The sequence below is a fragment of the Cryptomeria japonica genome, chromosome 3, assembly GCF_030272615.1.
Source record: "Cryptomeria japonica chromosome 3, Sugi_1.0, whole genome shotgun sequence".
Classification (NCBI taxonomy): Eukaryota; Viridiplantae; Streptophyta; class Pinopsida; order Cupressales; family Cupressaceae; genus Cryptomeria; species Cryptomeria japonica.
The window spans coordinates 749656732-749676080 of NC_081407.1; positions in this window are offsets into that span (position 1 = coordinate 749656732).

Sequence of the window (19349 nt, forward strand, 5' to 3'; positions counted from 1 at the left end):
TACAACCCACTTCTCCTTCCTTAGTTCCTACTCATCTAAGTTGAATTAATTCCTAATTAAATCTTCGGGGAACTGAAATTGGTGAGGCTGACCTCTACACACTACTCTCTTTCTGAACATGCCATTGAAAAAGTCCTCAGGGTCTGCACATCTTGAAACTATAGTTGACAGCCTATATGGCTTAAAGAATTCTTCAAAATATTTCCATCCACCTTTAGTGATTACAAAATGGTGGGTCATGGTGATAGTCAGGAAGATGGTCCCTTTACCCCTATTTGTTAGCTCTGCCTCTTGAACTCCTCCAATTTGTCTCAATACTTCTGCAATCCCTATCTTTAATGGGACTTGATAGGGCAGTAAATAGGGGGTACCTCTAAAACCATACACTCTGAAAATAGTAGAAATAGGGTACAAATACATGTCTCCCCAATTGTGAACAATCTTAATATCCTTTGCAAACTCCTTAGGTCTGAGGAATTTCAAAAGAGCCTTAGGAATTCTAGGGCTTTCTTTGCATAAAAGAATTCTAATCTTAGATGCAAAGCATCTATCAAACTTCAAAAAACTAGCATCTTCTCTATCCCAGAACAAAAGAGTGCTCCAAAGTTGAACAGGCATCTCTTCCTTATGCTTTACCTTGATCAAGTCCATTTCCTTTGCAAAGTAATTAGCACCTTTGAATAAGAAAATGTGCATTAACATGGAATACCATCCAAACGGCCTATCCACCTTACCATTTTTAATCCCTACAAGCGTTGCATGAATAGAATTAGTGAGGTATGGGGCAAAATCAAATGTTATTGCTAGGGAAGGGTTTAGAATTTGGGCAATCATCAGCATATAATGGGCTGGCATATGTTTCTCAGCATCTTCTCCAAAGATCTGACATAGTGTCGAATACATACCCTTAGCTCTTAAAGTAAATAAATTGAGGGAGAATGGTTCCATTGTGTTGGGGCCTACAACTATTAACCCCCCTATCTTAACAAAAAACTCTTTCAATGGGCCATTCCTAAGATGGTCCCTCTGTGCATTATAGACTTGAGCTAATGCTTCAAAATCAATAGGCTCAAGATAATTTGAAGCTTCACTAAGCTTGAAAACATTTCTAAACTCATCATCTTTGATTCCAACTAGGGCTGATCCCTTTATATTTCTGATACATCTGGCAGTAGGGTCATAATTCTGTGCGATCAAGGTCAACAAATCTACATCCATGAACACACTAGGGACCACAAGCTTCCCCACATCCAGTTCCCAGATGCTATTCAAAGGGGTGAGGGAATGTCTATGACCAAAACCAACTTTAAAAATAATTAGACTTGATATCCCTATTTCAGGGTCCCTTAACCAATTCCCTTTGTCATACAGGCCATCCCCAATTTTCAAATGAGGGTTTTTTGGTACTAACTCTTTCGCCTTAGCCCCGACATTGGTGGACATGGTTAACTACTCTAAAAATCATCACAGATGTTCTTTTCCTAATAATTCACTTTTCTTCTCAACTCTCTTCTTGGCGCCATTCTGAATAAGCAACTATACCACTTGAAACTAGCACAGACCTCTAATGAAATAATTCACACAGCAATGATTGGAAATAGACCAGAATTATCAAGAAAAGCACAAAAAACCTGATTATTTGCCTGAAAAGAATCACTCTGCACCAATTGCTCTACAACAGACTTCGATGAAACAATACTAACAATCAAGTTGATGCGGGCTCTAAAGGACAAGTTGGCATTGAATTTTTAGAAATTAACTCCGCATGCCTAGGCTATCTTTTCAAAATTGAATTCACCAAATTGAATTCAAAACTGGCTCCAATGGGTCAGAACTTCTCTGAGTCTTTGCTCTATTTCGATCTTTTGCTATTTCACAGTGCATAAAACCTTTGCACCTTTATTTCATGAAACAACGCTGGTAGTTGGATTACAAAAACTTACACCGCCTTTACCTCCATCTGATCTGTCTTTGTTAATGTTGGGCCCCACTTTCTTTTCTCTATTTTGTGGGCTTTAACACTCATGTACTTTTCCTTCACGAAGCCATGCCAACCATTAGATCAAGCTCTAATCACCAGGTCTTTAAGTCTAGCTAGGACCGTTAATCTCACTAACTAACTGTGCCTCATCTTGATGGCTAACGGTTTTCGCCATTTCATAGAGACTAAGCTACAGGCATTTTCGGGCCATAAAGTAACGAGAGCCATTGGATCAAGCACAAGGTGAATACCATTTAACAAATGTTAAACCTTTCAAGTGGGCCCTTTAATTTTGGAGATCACTTACTTTACCTAGTCACCGGTTAGCAAATGCCACTTGGAAATCATCCATTAGCTTAGGAAGTTCCTCTGGGTTCCATTCTAAATTCGCCATGTGTTTTGCTTCACTATTATCCACATAACTACTGGTTACACCTAGGCAAGCCCTCAATTACCCTTCAGAGCCACGTGGCATTCAATACATCACTATTAAACTCTATGAAATGCACCATCATGCCATGTCATTCTTTCATGTGATTTCCACCTCATTTCGCTACTTTGTGAAACCTAATCTTCATTTAGCTTGTGGCCATGAAACCACGAGGATCTTTGGATTAAAATAGACTTGATCGACTTTTAACTTCGTGCCCTGCCTATCCTTTTGGGCCCACCAGCCTTTTTCGCAACTTCATGATGATTAACTTACTAGCATGTTATCTTCACGAATCCACGCGGGCTGTCAAATCTCAAAAACTTGCTCATTGTTTATTCTTTCTATGACCACCTCACCTAGGCCCACTACAGACTACCAACTAAGTGCCCCATCACTACTCTATCATCGCCTACTAGACCTACCACCTTTACTGCCACCTTTAGCAGGACCCGCCACCTTTTCGCTACTTCGTGAAAGGTAGAACGCATGTATCTCCGGGCCGCAAATTAATGCAAGCCATTGATCCTTTTCCAACCCGATCACCCTTTATCCAAGGAAGATCGCTTGTTTTTGGGACCCGCCACGTGTTTTCGCTGTTTCACAGAACATATACTATGTGCATCTCAAGCTAGTGAATCAATGTGAGCCATTGGATCACAATCAAGATGCACTTCTTTTATCTGACTGTCAATCCATCTGGTCGGGCCCGCCTATGCCTTTCGCTATTTCATGATGGTTAAACTACTAGCAACTTCACTTAACGAAGCATCGACAATCGCATGATCAACCAAGAGTTGCACAACACTTACGAGGGCTGACAAACATTAGAACAAGATAAAAGAAAGGCGCATAAAATTTGAAATATTAAGAGATTTCCTTAGGGAAAAACCTAATGGGGTGACACTTCTTACGATAGAACAACCCTTCTTTAAGTGAATAAAGTAACACAGAAATAGAATCATAAGGGTTTTCTCAAAAAACAAAAAGTGTTAGCACTCAAACCTTAAACCCTCTTCTGACCTAAAACAAAACAGAGGCAACTAGGCAATGCTGGACTCAAAATTTTTAGATTTTAGCCAATTATGGAAACAAGAAAATCCATTTTTAAAATAGTGATAACAGCCTCAATTAGACTATACATCTCTGAGAGGCTATTCATCTCTATCCATTTGGCTAGTTGATTTTCTCCTAGCATCAATTAGACTATACAATTCTTTGGGAAGATATTTTTCTAATTCAATCAATGCCTTTCTAAATACATCTATATATAAAATTACTACTTCTATATGCCTTTGATCTTTATCATCAATACTTACATAATATACAGATATATTCTTTAAATTTACATCTTTAATACTCCCATCAATTAGTTCTTGTGTAGACAATGGAGGAATAATGTGATACTCTATTTTGGAGGATTTCATTTTACCGAATTCAATGGATGCATCAAGATCTGACTTTGTCTTCTTCCTTTTCTTGGATTCACCTACTAGTTCAAATTCAAATCTTACCTTTTTTTCTTCTACTCAATCATCTCATCACCGGATTGTGATTTTCGGATCACCCTAGCAAATTCACCTTTCTTAGGTGCCTTGTGAGTGTCAAAATCAGATTAAATCTCTAATTCCACTGGAATGACCACCACATATTCTCTCTAGGTCTTCTACTTATTCCTTTGAACATCTTTTCCCTTTGTAGATGTACCAGAGGTTTCAATTTTGATAGTAGGTGTCTTCACCAGAGAAGGCATTGTCACCTTTGTCTTAACAAGGGCAGATGCAAACTTCTATTTCTTTTTCTTTTTTTTTGCATCTCTTACTACCCTAGCAACCCTAACTTTCTCTAGGGGGTGGCCCGGCTCAAAAATAATATCTTAAACTATCTTTGCTATGCCACCAGTTGGCTATAAGCCCACTAGACTCTAGTTGTTCTTGGGATTTTATTCATAAAGTATAGGAAAAGATAGATAATCAATGATCCAAATTTGGAAACATTCTTTTTATCTTTTTCAATCTTCTTCAAATTGATCAACAACTCCTCCCACATCACACTACGTAGGTCATAGTGATCATCTTCCTTAATCATTTTCTAAGCGGCATGAATTGTAGTGCCAGAAACTGAATTCAATCTATTGGATTGATACACCTTGTATCCAATCACCATAACATAAAATTTGACATCATCATCCCTTATGGTACTGATTTTCATCAATTTTCAATCAAACTCTGCACCAGTTAACTTGTTTACAGTAGGGTTTGTAATCCTCTATAACCCAAGCTTCTCACCAGTTTGATGTAAACCTATAACAACCTTAATTGCCTCTATAGTGATCTTGTATGGTTTTTCCAGCCATATAAACTTAGCATGAACCCTGCTCAGTACATATCTAACCCACTCCTTCTCATTGAAAGTTAGAAAGTTCACAAATTGGGTGAAACCCTTTCTCTCCAACTGTTCAAATTCTAGCTTGGGATTGCTGATATCATCCATGATTTTTTCTATGTACAGATCCAAAATATCTTTCGACCTAATTTCTTCAATTTCATAGTGAATATATGCTTGAACATTGTCTACATGTACAACACCATGCAAAATGAAAGAAAATAGACCTATCAGTTCATCGTCCATGGACTTGTAGGGGTGCTTCTTCAATACAGGATGAGTCTTGTCCTTCACCTCAACTGACAATGGAGTAGAAAGAGAGGATGCAGATGCCATTGCAAAATCTTAGAAAAATAAGACTTAGAAAAATATCCTTCAAGAAAATACCTTGACCAATTGTCGGATGACCTAGACCACTTTTCCAGATTGTTGTAAGCACTTAGATCACCTGGAAACTTTTATCATGTTGATTATTAGCTCAAGAACACTATTCATAAAGTGAAGAATGATTCTTGTATTTTCCCTTTTAACTTTACAAACCCTAATTTTTCTTTGAAATAAATGCACCTCAAATATTCAACTAGATGCCATGTTCAGCTACCGCATGCCGCAATCAACCATTTGAGTTCCAGATATCAACTATCATTTGTAATCCATTGACCATAGATCTCATCAAGGGGTACTCACAAGATTTGCATTTATTTGCCTCCCCCTAAGGCCAAAAGCCTTAGTTACCTAAGGAAGATTTTGCAACGGATTCAAGTACAAATCCATTCTCTATCTTAGATTCATCCTTCTTCACCCACATCTTCTTATGCTGATCTCTGATCTCTTGAACCTTTACCTTACCTTTCTCATCTAATTTACTCTTGTCTACTGGAGCACTGTTCTTGCTTCTGCAGTGCTTTGCAATGTGACTCGTTTTGTTGCATGATCTGCAAACAACATTATTCTTCACAAATCTAAAGTTCATCTGATTCTATGGCATCCTACACTGATTAGACATATGGCCAAACATTCCACAATCATAGCATATTTTATTCTCAAATTTATTAATCATAGCTCCACACATTTGACTTGTGTCTAAAATTATTGCATATGAAACATTGACCAGTAAAGGTAGAAGCATTGTTCATGTTGTTCATCATATTGTTATTGTTCATCATTTGATTATTCATCCTACTTCTGCACTGACTCACCATATGACCAAATTTGTTGCAAATAAAACATCTACCTTTAAATTTATGAGCATTAGGCTATCTTACCAGAGGATTTTTTCTCTTCTTCTGATCAAATTTAGCATTTCCTTGTCCAGATCTAGAGCATTCACCTTTCTCATATCCAACATCTTTCATATCGTTCCCATGTCTTTGACTTTACAACATCTCATCAAGTCTTGTTGAACTGGCTTTGAATTGTTCTTTATATTCATTAGTAGTATCAAGTTCATCCCTCAAGGTAACAACTTGTCTTCCCAGATGTTGACCATTATTCCTTGATTGTGACAACTCAAGCTTCAGCTAATCATTCTCATAGGTAAGTCTGAAGCATTCATCAACTTTTTCCTTCAATGATTGTGCCAAATTCTCCTCATTTATCTTTTGGTCCTCAATCTCCTTAGTTATTTTCATCACAATGGATTGCATCTCATTCTTCGAAGAAGAATTTTCTCTCTCAAGTTTGTCAACTTCATTGGATTTATCCTAGTATTCCATGATCTGATCTTCTTTCTCCTTCAACTTCTCTATTAATTCCTTCCTCTTTTCTCCATAAATACTTTCTTTATCCTTCAACTCACTAATGGATTCATTAGCTGCATTCATATTCTTCTTCAAGGTACAAACCTCACTTCTAGCAGCATCAAGATCATCAAGTGCCACATTGAGTTGTCTCTAGAAACTGGAATCCATTGAATCAATCTCCCAGATCTTCCTCAAGTGGTTAAGCTTCCTCAAAGGAACTAGGCTCTGATACCAATTGATGGAATTAGGGATCACTGAGAGGGGGGAGTGAATTAATGATCTACTAGAAATTAAAACTATAAACTTATTCTTTATCCATTGGTTAAGAATGTATAACAAATACAAACATAAACATGCAACAATAAAAGAACAAATCCACAACACCAAAATTGTTACATGGAAACTTGGAAAGAGAAAAACCATAGTGGGGCTGAAACTCACAATATTCATATACTATGGCCAATAGTACATAAATATTACATAGAGGGGAATGCACTTGCATTCAGGCTCACTACCTAGATCTCACTAACTAAATTAAGTTACCTCACTGGCTACAACCATCAAGGAAGTCTCATTGACTTATAATTGATTATAATAGGAATGTACAATGAAATGAACTCTTACCAAGCATCTAACCATGCCAAGATGAGTTCCGATTAGGCACAAAATTACTGACTATCTCTGCTCTACTAATCGCCATGTTCCGGTCTTAGTTAGCTATCAGTTGATCTGATTGAAAAATGTGCATGTGAAACTACACTCAATCACACCAAAACCAATATCTACACACATAACACGCTGAAAATCAACCACTACAATAATCTTATATATCCGATCTCACCACAAAACAATATCTTTCAAGTCTGCTTCAAGAGATGTAACATGTAGATGAAGACGACACCTATCTCAAACACACCACAGCACCAGACTAAAATATTATAGAAACACACTTCCAGTAGGTTTTACCAAACACCAAGATCATAAAAATAATCACCACAAACACCAAAATAACTAGAGATCATTCTAAATCAAAGTATTATTGAGATACCATGTTCTACCCTATTTTTCCGGTTGATTGTCTACTGGTTACCTCCATCTTCCGGATAAGCTAAATCCCAACTACCAAATTGAACCACCATGAAGAGTTGACATCAATGACAACCCTAAACACATAATCAGCCATCGTAAGTCTCATGAAATCACTGGATGAGTGTCAATTGCCAACATAAACTAAGTCATCTCAAAAATATATCACAAAAATCTTCAAGAAGATAATTAATAGCATCGACCATGACTACTACAACCAACTTAATCTTACCTTATGGGGCTGTTGTATAAGCTTCTTTACTCCCACTATTGTCATACCATACTCACTTGTCTACAATGTCGAAGGTATCCTACCTATTTAAGTCGTAAGAATTTACCAATAATAACCAAGATCTAGAGCCCAATGAATATCACAACAAAAGAGAGACAAAGATTGATAATAGAAAATTATATTCTCATCAAGATGCAATAAAATGAATTGGATAAACCATGCAATAGAGATGAGCCTACTTATAAAGGAAAGGCCATATGGAAATGAGGGCACATGATCTTGACATGTGGCCCAATGAGATACAAGGGTAGGTAGGGATAGGTAAGAGAAATAATAGAATATTCCACTAAAAGTGGATCACCCACAAATGGTGGAATGTGACAACAAGATAAGACCACCAAAGATGAAATTTCTCCTACAACAATGTTCCTTAGATTCACACTTTAGCATGTGTCTCATATGCAAACTACAATGAATACATGAACCTAAGTCAAATTAAGTAGATTCTAATTATGAGACATAATTTACACCAAAAAAAATTGAGTAACCACCTTTATGGGTCTCCTTGCATGATTTTATTAGTGATGAGGATTACAAACTCTCCCAGCTTCAAGATCTTAAACTATTGGATGGGCATAGATAAAAAGATTTCACTCATCTTAGATCATATCAATGGGTGTATGCACAAAGTTGTGGTACCAAAAAGGTGCAACACTTTAAAAAAAATTGAAAAGGCCATAAGGTGTGCCTTATCTTTTTTTTTTTGAACAAAACCCTGTTGCCCATGTTTTGGGCATTATTTTTCCTTCCCAAGCCCATGTTTTGGCGATTTCCTATGCCTTTGTGTTGCACTTTCCCTTTTTAGAAGAAAGATATTAGGTTGTAAGTGTTAGAAGCAATCAAGAAGGGAGACTAAGAGCGGGGGGGGCATGAATCAGTCTTCACTGAAAATAAGATAATCAAACACCAAACCATAAACTGATAAACTAAAAGATAAACAAGTGAACCACACAACACACAACACCAAGATTTTTTATGTGGAAAAATTAGTTAAGGTAAAAACCACGGTGGGAACCTACCCACAATAAGATGAAACTCTATAGTAGTATGTGAAAATATTACAATGGGGAGGTACACATGCATTCAGGAACACTGCCTAGGGTCCAACCCTCAAGGAAGTCTCACTGACTTACAAAATGAATCAGACTACAATCCGAAAGAAATGAACTACAATAGTAGCATCTACATATGTTTGATAATAGTTCTAGTTAAGCACAATTGTCTTCTCTGCAATGTTGATCTCACCACAACACTTCACTGAATGATATATCTCTTTTTTGTACATACAACTCTCCCTAATAATGCACACATCACATCAACTACTAAATTACATAAGTATATCACCTATATATACAAAGAATCAACCTTGATAGCAAGGTCGGATAAACCCTCAACACTCAACTCATAAATACAAAAATTACATTACACGGTACAAAGATCGACCACCCAACCAATATTATGATTTACACTACATTGCATGGACCTAATTAAAATTTCTAAATGATCACATCCACTGAAAAGCATGCTAAGATCAACTGTAACATGTTACACACCCAGAAATACCGCATAACACACAAATCATCATGCATTGATAGAAATCACCAAAACTTCCACAAAGATCAATTCAGACTGCCTAAATAAATAGGAAACAATTAGGAAACACCAAAAAACATGTTATAATCATTCAGAATAGTTGCACCAACACCTCAAATCAAATCTTCATTGGTCAATGTCTCAAAACTCAAGAACACAATGAAACAACAACTATCATGAAGAAAGATAACTTGTGGGTCACCAAATCATGAACCATTTGAAATGAAGATACACAAGATCATCCTAGAAAACATCCCAAAGTCTCAGCACAAGATCTAATCATACCGGAATATATTGGAGGGAACACCACCATGAACACCAACAAGAAACACCAAGAACCGATAACCAAAGAATAGCAAACCAGATTAGAGAATCTTTACAAGCTCACTAGAAAAACTCACAGGAATATGTTGAAATCAATGGCAATAACATATCCAAGTCTAACAACCAAATCTAATAGACTACAACAATCTCCCAATAATCTCAATAACTCAACAATCTCCCCCTTTGGCAGTTATGGCAACATATGAATGTGAAAAATAGTCAATGCAAAGAAAGAAGATATCATCAACAAACTCCCCTTAAGATCAGGATAGATAATGAAGTTTTTCACATGATCTCTCCCCCTTTGACAGTAATGCCAAAGCTCTCCAAAAATGAAAAACCAAACACACTCTCCTTTGAACATATATCTCTCTCCACCAAAACACAGAAATAGGAATCTGTTACAACCAAATAAATAGACTACTCCAGCAGAGGAGCAACACTAACACATCAATCTGGATAAGAAGAATACAACTCTCAAATCCACTGGATCGATGTAACTCAATGTATCTAGTTCTCATCAAGAGGGGTGGTTACCCCTAGCTTATCTCTCAAATAGACAAATGTATCTCTAGGCAAAGGCTTAGTAAAAATATCCACAATTTGTTCCTTTGTAGATACATATTCCAACTTCACCTTTTGTTCACTGACTTGCTCCTTGAAGTAATTGTTTTTGATTGATATATGCTTAGTATTTGAATTTGGTACCAAATTCTTTGACGTGTTTATAGAATTTGAATTATCATAGTATATGATAGTAGGCTCATCATAAATAATTCAAATCTTTCAACATTTGCTTCATCCAAACTATTTGAGTGCAATTACTAGCAGCAACAATGTACTCAGCTTCACCAGTAGATAGAGATAATGAGTCTTTTTTCTTGCTATCCCATGAAACCAACTTCTTAACCAAAAAGAATTATCCACTGGTAGTACTCTTCCGATCATCTACATCACCTGTCCAATTTGCATTAGTGTAATCACATAACATGAAATCATCTTTCTTAGGATACCATAAACCATAATCCACAATTCTCTTTAGACATCTGAATATTCTTTTAATAGTAGTAACATGAATTTCATTCAGATCAACTTGATATCTAGTAGCCGTACATACAACATGCATAATGTTAAGCCTAGTCTAAGTAAGATATAATAATCCACCAACCATAGATCTATACAAACTCTGATTAGCTTTAGGAGATTCCTCATTTTTAGACAATTTAGAACCAGTCACCATAGGAGTTCCAAGTGGTTTGAAATCATCTAGTCCAATCTTCTTCAACAATTCCTTCACGTACTTAGTTTGAGATATAAAGATACCTTTCTTTGTCTATGCAATCTGCAAACGTAAAAAAAATTTCATCTCGCCAATCATAGACATATCAAATTCTTTTTGCATATCACTAGGAAACTTGATAATCATATCATCATCACCACCAAAAATAATGTCATCAACAAAGACTTCAACAATCAGAATACTATCATTTTCAATTTTAAAGTACAGGTTACTATCAACAACACCTTTAGTGAATCCTAATTTAAACAATTATTTATCTAATCTCGCATACCAGGCTCTAGGAGCTTGTTTTAATCCGTCAAGTGCTTTCTTCAACTGTCATACTATATCACCATCATTTGATAGTGAAAATCCATCAGGGTGTTCAATGTAGACTTCTTCTTCTAGATACCATTCAAAAATATAGATTTTACATCCATCTGATATACATTAAAATCTTTGTAAGAAGCTCATAAGCAAGCAACAACCTAACATCTTCAAATCTAGCAACTGGAGAAATTTTTTCCTCATAATCTATTCCTTCTTGCTATGAATATCCTTTGCAGACCAGTCTAGCTTTATTTCTAACTACTTCACTGGCTTCATTCAATTTATTTTTAAAAACCCATTTAGTACCAATAACATATTTTTCCTTAGGTCTAGGAACAATTTCCCAAGTATTATTCTTTTCAATTTGATCTAATTCTTCTTCCATGGCCCTTATCCAATTCTCATCTTTGCAAGCTTCAACAACATCTTTAGGTTCAACTTTGGAAATTAAACATAACTCTTCTTCAGCTAACCTTCTTCTAGTTATCACAATTCTTGTCACCAATAATTTGATTCTCAGAGTGATTTAATCTAACATACCTCAGAGTCTTCTGATTCTCAGATTCTTACACATCATTACCAGCAGCAACAACATTCAAATTAATAGTCTTTGTCTCTACCAAATCATTCTGCTTAGGTCCTTCAGGTTGAATAGGAGCCAAAAGAACATGTTGACCTTCATCATTAGCTCTTATCTCCTTTCCAAGGTTCTCATCCACCTTCATACATACACTCTCAAAAATATTTCTTAGTCTCTTGTTATAGCACTAATAGATTTTACTCTTTGTGGAATATCCCAAAAAGATACCTTCATCACTTGTAGCATCAAACTTTTCAATATCCTCATCTCTCTTGATATAACATTTGCTACCAAAAAATTTGAAATAGTCATAGTAGGAACATGACCAAATCCCTCATAGGGGGTCTTACTGGTATCACCTTTGATATGAACTCTGTTAAATGTGTAGATTGCAATGTTAATGGATTCTCTCTAATAGATCTTCAGAACATTTTCTTCAATCAACATAGTCCTTGCACCATCCAAAATAGTACAATTCTTTCTTTCAAGAACTCCATTCTACTGTGGGGTTCTAGGAGTAGAAAGTTGTCTTTTGATTCCATTCATCTCATAGAAAGAATTGATCTCATCAGAATAAAATTCTCCACCTCTATTAGATCTCAAACACTTTAGCTTTAATCCAGACTTTCTTTCAACTTTAGCTTTGAATATCTTGAATTTCTCAAATGCTTCTGATTTCTCCTTCAAAAAGACAACCCATATCATCCTGGAATAATCATCAATTAGCAACATAAAGCATCTATCTCCCTACACACTTCTAACATTTGTAGGTCCACATAGGTTAGTATACACAAGATCCAGCAATCCATCTGATGTATATCATTTGTTCTTAAAAGAAATTCTTGTTTTCTTACCCAACTGACACTCCTTACATATCAGATTAGTAGGTTTAACAATCTTACACAGATCTCTAACAACATGTGTAATATTACTCTTGATCAGTGAATCAAAGTTTACATGACATTTCCTTCTATGCCATAACTAACTCTCATCTATCTTAGCAATCAAATAACTTTTCTAAATTGTATTCAAATGAAAAATGCTACCTTCAGTCTTAGTCCCAGATGCAATCTCTATGCTGGAGGCATTCAATATTTTGGATTTACCATCCTTGGATTGCATATCATAACCCTTGTCAACCATCTGTCCAACACTCAAAATATTATGCTTCAAACCTTCAACATACAAGACATCATCAATGTTATGCTTACCATCAAAAGAAATAGAACCTCTCCCATTGATTACATAGGCTTTGTCATCTCCAAATCTGACTATTCCATCATCATACTTTTCCATACTTACAAATATTCTTTTATCACCAGTCATATGATGTGAACAATTATTGTCAATCACCCATATACTCTTTTCTTCAACTTTTGCAGCCAACACCCTTTCTTGAATAGGACAACTAGTGGAATCAATAGGCGCAAGTCCATCTTCCTTAATGGAAATAAACACAAATTCATCTCATTTTGATTCTTCATTTGTAACACCTTCATCTGCAATATAGTAATAGTTCTTCTAGTTCCTAAACCTCCGATTAGACTTATAAGTCTTATCATACTTCTCATGCTTTTCATATCTATCATTCCTATCATACTTATCAAAATTATCATGTTTGTCATACTTAGCCATTCTCTCCAGGCATATAGAGGCAAAATGTCCTATCTTATTGCAAGTAAAACATTTAAAAGGTAACTTTCCTTCATACTTACCAACACCTCCAGGCAATCTGCAGACAATCAATGCTTCAAGCTCATCAAGTTCTCTCTTGCTCTACTATTTCTCTCCTTTCTCTTTCATACCTGGATATCTTGCATTCATCGGGATCATACTTCTGTTTCCCAGAGATAGATGTTGATGCTTTAAATGTTGTCTCAGACTTTTCATGTGATTATACAAATTTTCTTAGCTCAAATGCAACAAGTTTTCCAACCAACATATCTCTTGTTACTGTAGTTACACTACGGATTTCATCTATAGCAACGACCTTATGTTTGTAAGTAGGATACAAAGATATAAACACCTTAGCAACAATCTCATCTTCCTCAATATTTCCACCAGCACATCTGATACCAAGGATAAGCTCATTCAGCTTAGCCATGTATGAATGTATGTTCTCATCATCTCCCATCTTCAATGTCTCATACTTTCCTTTCAAATTCAGCAACTTAGAAACTTTCACTTAACTATCACATTCATACAAGATCTCAAGCTTTCCCCAAATCTCATGTGCGGTCTGAAGTTCCATTATATTTATCATTTTAGAATCAGTTAGGGCACTAAGTAATGCTTCCTTCCATCTGATATTATATTCAGCTTCCTTAACTTCATCAGGAGTGGATGGTCCATTATGAGGAACAACATAGACATTCTTAGTAATCTTCTCCAAGACATTTTAAGTGCACATCCATCTGGTTCTTCCACACAATATAGTTGCTTCCATCAAACCTTGGACTATCCTTCTTGAAAATAATACCTTGAGCTACCATCTCAGATCTCCTCAAGTGATTAAGCTTCTATTGGAGGATCTAGCTCTGATACCAATTGTTAGAAACAATCAAGAAGGAAGACTAAGAGGGGCGGGGGGGTAAATCCATCTTCACCAAAAATTAGATAATCAAATACCAAAGCATAAACTGATAAACTGCAGCAACTCAAAGATAAACAAGCGAACAACACAACACACAACACCAAGATTTTTGACTTGGAAAACCTAGTTAAGAGAAAAACCACAATGGGAACCTAACCACAATAAGATGATGCTCTGTAGTAGTATGTGAAAATACTACAATGGGTTATGCACATGCATTCCGGAACACTGCCTAGGCTCACTACCCAAAAAGATATATGCTTGAAAGACTCCAACCCTCAGGGAAGTCTCACTGACTTACAAAATGAATCAGACTACAATTTAGAAGAAATGAACTAAAATTGTAGCATCTATATATGCTTGATAACAGTTCTGCTTAAGCACGGTTGTCTGCTCTACAACACTGATCTCACCACAACACTTCACTGAATGATATATATCTTTTTCACACATACAACTCTCTCTGATAATGAAGAAATCACATCAACTACTATATTACATAATTATATCACTTATATATACAAATAATCAACCTTGAGAGTAAAGTCGGCTAAACCCTCAACCCTCAACTCATAAATACAAAAATTACATTACACGATACAAAGATCAACCACTAGACAAATATTATGATTTAAATTACATAGCATGGACCTAATTCAAATTTCCAAATGATCACATCCTAAAATCATGCTAAGATTAACCACAACACGTTACACCACTTGAAATACCAAATAACAAACAAATCATCACCAGTTAATAAAAATCACCAAAACTCGCACAACGATCAATGTGGGTCACCAAAAAAAATGGGATATGATTTGGAAACTCCAAAAAACATGTTAGAATCATCCAGAATAGTTGCACTGACACCTTAAATCAAATCTTCATCGGTCAACACCTCAAAACTCAAGAACACAACCAAACAACAACTATCACAAAGAAAGATAGCTTGTGTGTCACAAAATCATGAACCATCTGAAATGAAGATACACAAGATCATCCCAAACAACATCCCAAAGTCTCAGCACAATATTTTATCTTATCGGAATAAAATGAAGGGAATACCTCCAAGAAAACCAATAGGAAACACTAGAAACTAGTAACCAAAGAACAAACTGAATCAAAAAGTCTTCACAAGCTCACCGGAAAAACTAACAGGAATATGTTGACATCAATGACAACAACATATGCAAGTCTAACAACCAAATCCATCAGACTACAATAATCTCTCAATAATATAAATAATTGAACACTAAGTTATCCATTTCTCATCAGAATGCCACCATGACATCAAAGAGAGTGAAGAGGTATGTGGGTAAGTGCACAAAGATGGTGGTAAAAAAAGTGGACATGCCAAAAAAAAAAACATGAAAATCACCAAAACATGTACAGGGTATTTCAAATTTACAGAACCCTATATGCATTTAGGCTCATTTTGTCGAGCCTAACTAAAGCTAAACCGCATACACGGTTTAAAAACTAAAACCACATATGCATTTCTGTCTGTCAATAAAATACAATTCATTTAGCATTCCATTAGGTTTTGCCAAGCCTAACCAAAGCTAAACCGCGTACGCAGTTCTGTCTATCAATAAAATTCAATGCAATTCAATAAAATGTCTATAAAATGTAATTATTTTATCTTTCTTATACTTTAAGTTATATTTTATGTATATATTGTTAGGATGTTTGAGAGTGGTTCTAGATCTCTAAGAGTTATAATGCAGATTCTAGTTTTTTGAGTATTCTTATAAATTTCAGATAGTCAAATTTCATTAATCAACATGCTCATATCAGCATTAACTCTCATCTCTTCCCTACATTCCCCCTCTCTCTTCCTTAACCCCTACCTTTTTGTCTCTTAGGCATGTCCCTCTCTACTTTCTTCCCTCTCTCGGGTATCTCTTTGTCTCTTTCTCATCTCCCTCACCCTCTTTCTCTCTTTCATCTATCCCTCTCTTTCTCTCCCTCTCTCAAATATCTCTATCTCTCAGTCTCTCCCCCTCTCTTAAGTGTTTCTCGCTCTCATTCTCATTCTCCCTCTAACTCTCTTTCTCTCCTCCTCTCGGTTCATTTCTCTTTCTCTCAAGTCTCTCTCCTTCTCTCTATCATGTCTCTGGCTATCAAGTCTCTCTCTCTCTCTCTCTCCCATTATTTCTCTCTTAAGTCTCTCTCCCTATTTGCCTCTATCTCTCTATCTCACTCTCCTCCTCTGTCAAGTGTATCTCTTTCCCAGTCTCTCTCTACCTCCTCCCCTCCCTTTCTATTTTTCACTTAACTCTCTCTCTCTCTCTCTCTCTCTCTCTCTCTCTCTCTCTCCCATCTTTATCTCTGAAGTCTCTCCCTCTCATCCTTGTTCTCTCTATCTCACTCTCTCCTTCTCTCAGGTCTCTCTCTCTCTCATTCTCCCTCTCCCCTCTTCCTCCCTCTCTCCCTTTATCATTACCTCTCTTTCTCACTCTCTCCCTCTCTCCCTCTCTTCGCACCTCTCTCTCTCTAGCCTCTTGTAATATCCTTCCATCCCTTCCTCCCTCTTACTCAGACTCTCTCTATCTCTCAACCTCTATTTCTCTCTCTCTCACCTTTCCTCCACCTCTTAGGTCTGCCTTTCTCTCCTAATCCCTCTATCCACCTATTAGATCTCTCTCTCTCTCTCTCTCTCTCTCTCTCTCTCTCTCTCTCTCTCTCTCTCTCTCTCTCTCTCATTTATCTCTTGTCTCTCCCTCTTAGTCTCTATCTCTCTATCTCACTCTCCTCCTCTCTTAGGTGTATCTCTCTCTCATTCCCTCCCTATCCTCCCCCGCTCTCCCTCTCTAGGGTGAAATGGTATTCTTAGGGGTCATATGGTATCCTAGGGATCCATGCATGTGTCCTAAGGGGTCAGAGGACATAGTATGACCCATAATGACACATATGAGGTCATACATAATCCTAAGGGATCATAGGACATCATATGACCTCTTAGCACACCATACAACCCATAATGACACCAAATGGTGTCCTAAAGGGTTATAGAACACTATATGACCTCTTAGGACACCATATGACCCATAATGACACCATATGGAGTCCTAAGGGGTCATAGGAGAACCTAAAGTTTGAGGACACCATTTTGTGTTTTTTCATGTCATATGGTATTCTTATGGGTTATATGGTATTCTTAGGGGTCATACGGTATCCTAGGGATCCATGCATGTGTCCTAAGGGGTCATAGGACACCGTATGACTCCTTAGGATATCATATGGAGTCCTAAGGGGTCATAAGACACCATATGACCCCTTAGCACACTATACAACCCATAATGACACCAAATGGTGTCCTAAGGGGTCATAAAACACTATATGGCCTCTTAGGATACCATATGACCCATAATGACAACATATGGAGTCCTAAGGGATAAAATAGTGTCCTAAGAGGTTGTAGGAGACCATATGACACCTAATGACACCATATGGTGTCCTAAGTGGTCATAAGGTGTCCTAGGGGTCATACGACACCATAAGACACATAACGATACCATATGGTGTCCAATGGATCATAGGAAACCATATGACTCTTAGAACACAATACAACCCCTAAGAGCATCTAAGGGCTCATATGGTATCGTAAGGGGTCATATGACACTATATGATCCCTTAGCACACCATAGGACCTATAATGATGCCAAATAGTGTCCTAAGGGGTCATAGAACACCATATGACTCTTTAGGGCACCATATGGTATTGATATGGGTTGTATGGTGTCTTGAGGGATCATATGGCATCCTATGACCCCTAAAGATGCCACATGGTGTCGTTATGGGTCATATGGTCTCTTAAGGGGTCAAATGGTGTCCTAAGAGGTCATAGGACACCATATGACCTCTTAGGAAACAATATGACCTCTAATGACACCTAAGGGATCATATGGTGTCCTAAGAGGTCATAGAATACCATATGACCATTTAGGACACCATATGGAATCTTAAAGGATCATATGGTGTCCTAAGGGATCATAGAACACCATATGACCCGTTAGGACACCATACGACCCATAACAACACCAAAGAGGTCATATGGAGTCTTAATGGGTAATAAGACACCATATGACCCCTTAGCACACAATACAACCCATAATGACACCAAATGATGTCCTAAGGGGTCATAAAACACTATATGACCTCTTAGGACATCATATGCCCCATAATGACACAATATGGAGTCCTAAGGGGTGAAATAGTGTCCTAAGGGGTCATAGGAGACCATATGACCCCTTAGGACATGATATGGCCCCTAATGAAACCATATGGTGTGCTAAGTTGTCATAAGGTATCCTAGGGGTCATATGACACCATAAGACACATAAGGATATCATATGGTGTCCTAATGGGTCGTAGGACACCATATGACCCTTAGAACACAATATGACCCCTAACAACATCTAAGGGGTCATATGGTATCCTAAGGGGTCATAGGAAACTATATGATCCCTTAGTACACAATAGGACCTATAATGATGCCAAATAGTGTCCTAAGGGGTCATAGAACACCAAAGGACCCTTTACGACACCATATGGTGTTGTTATAGGTCGTATAGTGTCCTGAGTGGTCATATGGACTCTATATGGTGTCGTTATGGGTCATATGGTGTCCTAAAGGGTCATATGGTACTCTATGACCCCTTAGGATACCATATGATCCCTTACAAGTCATTAGAGGTCATATTGTTTTCTAAGTGGTCATATGGTGTCCTA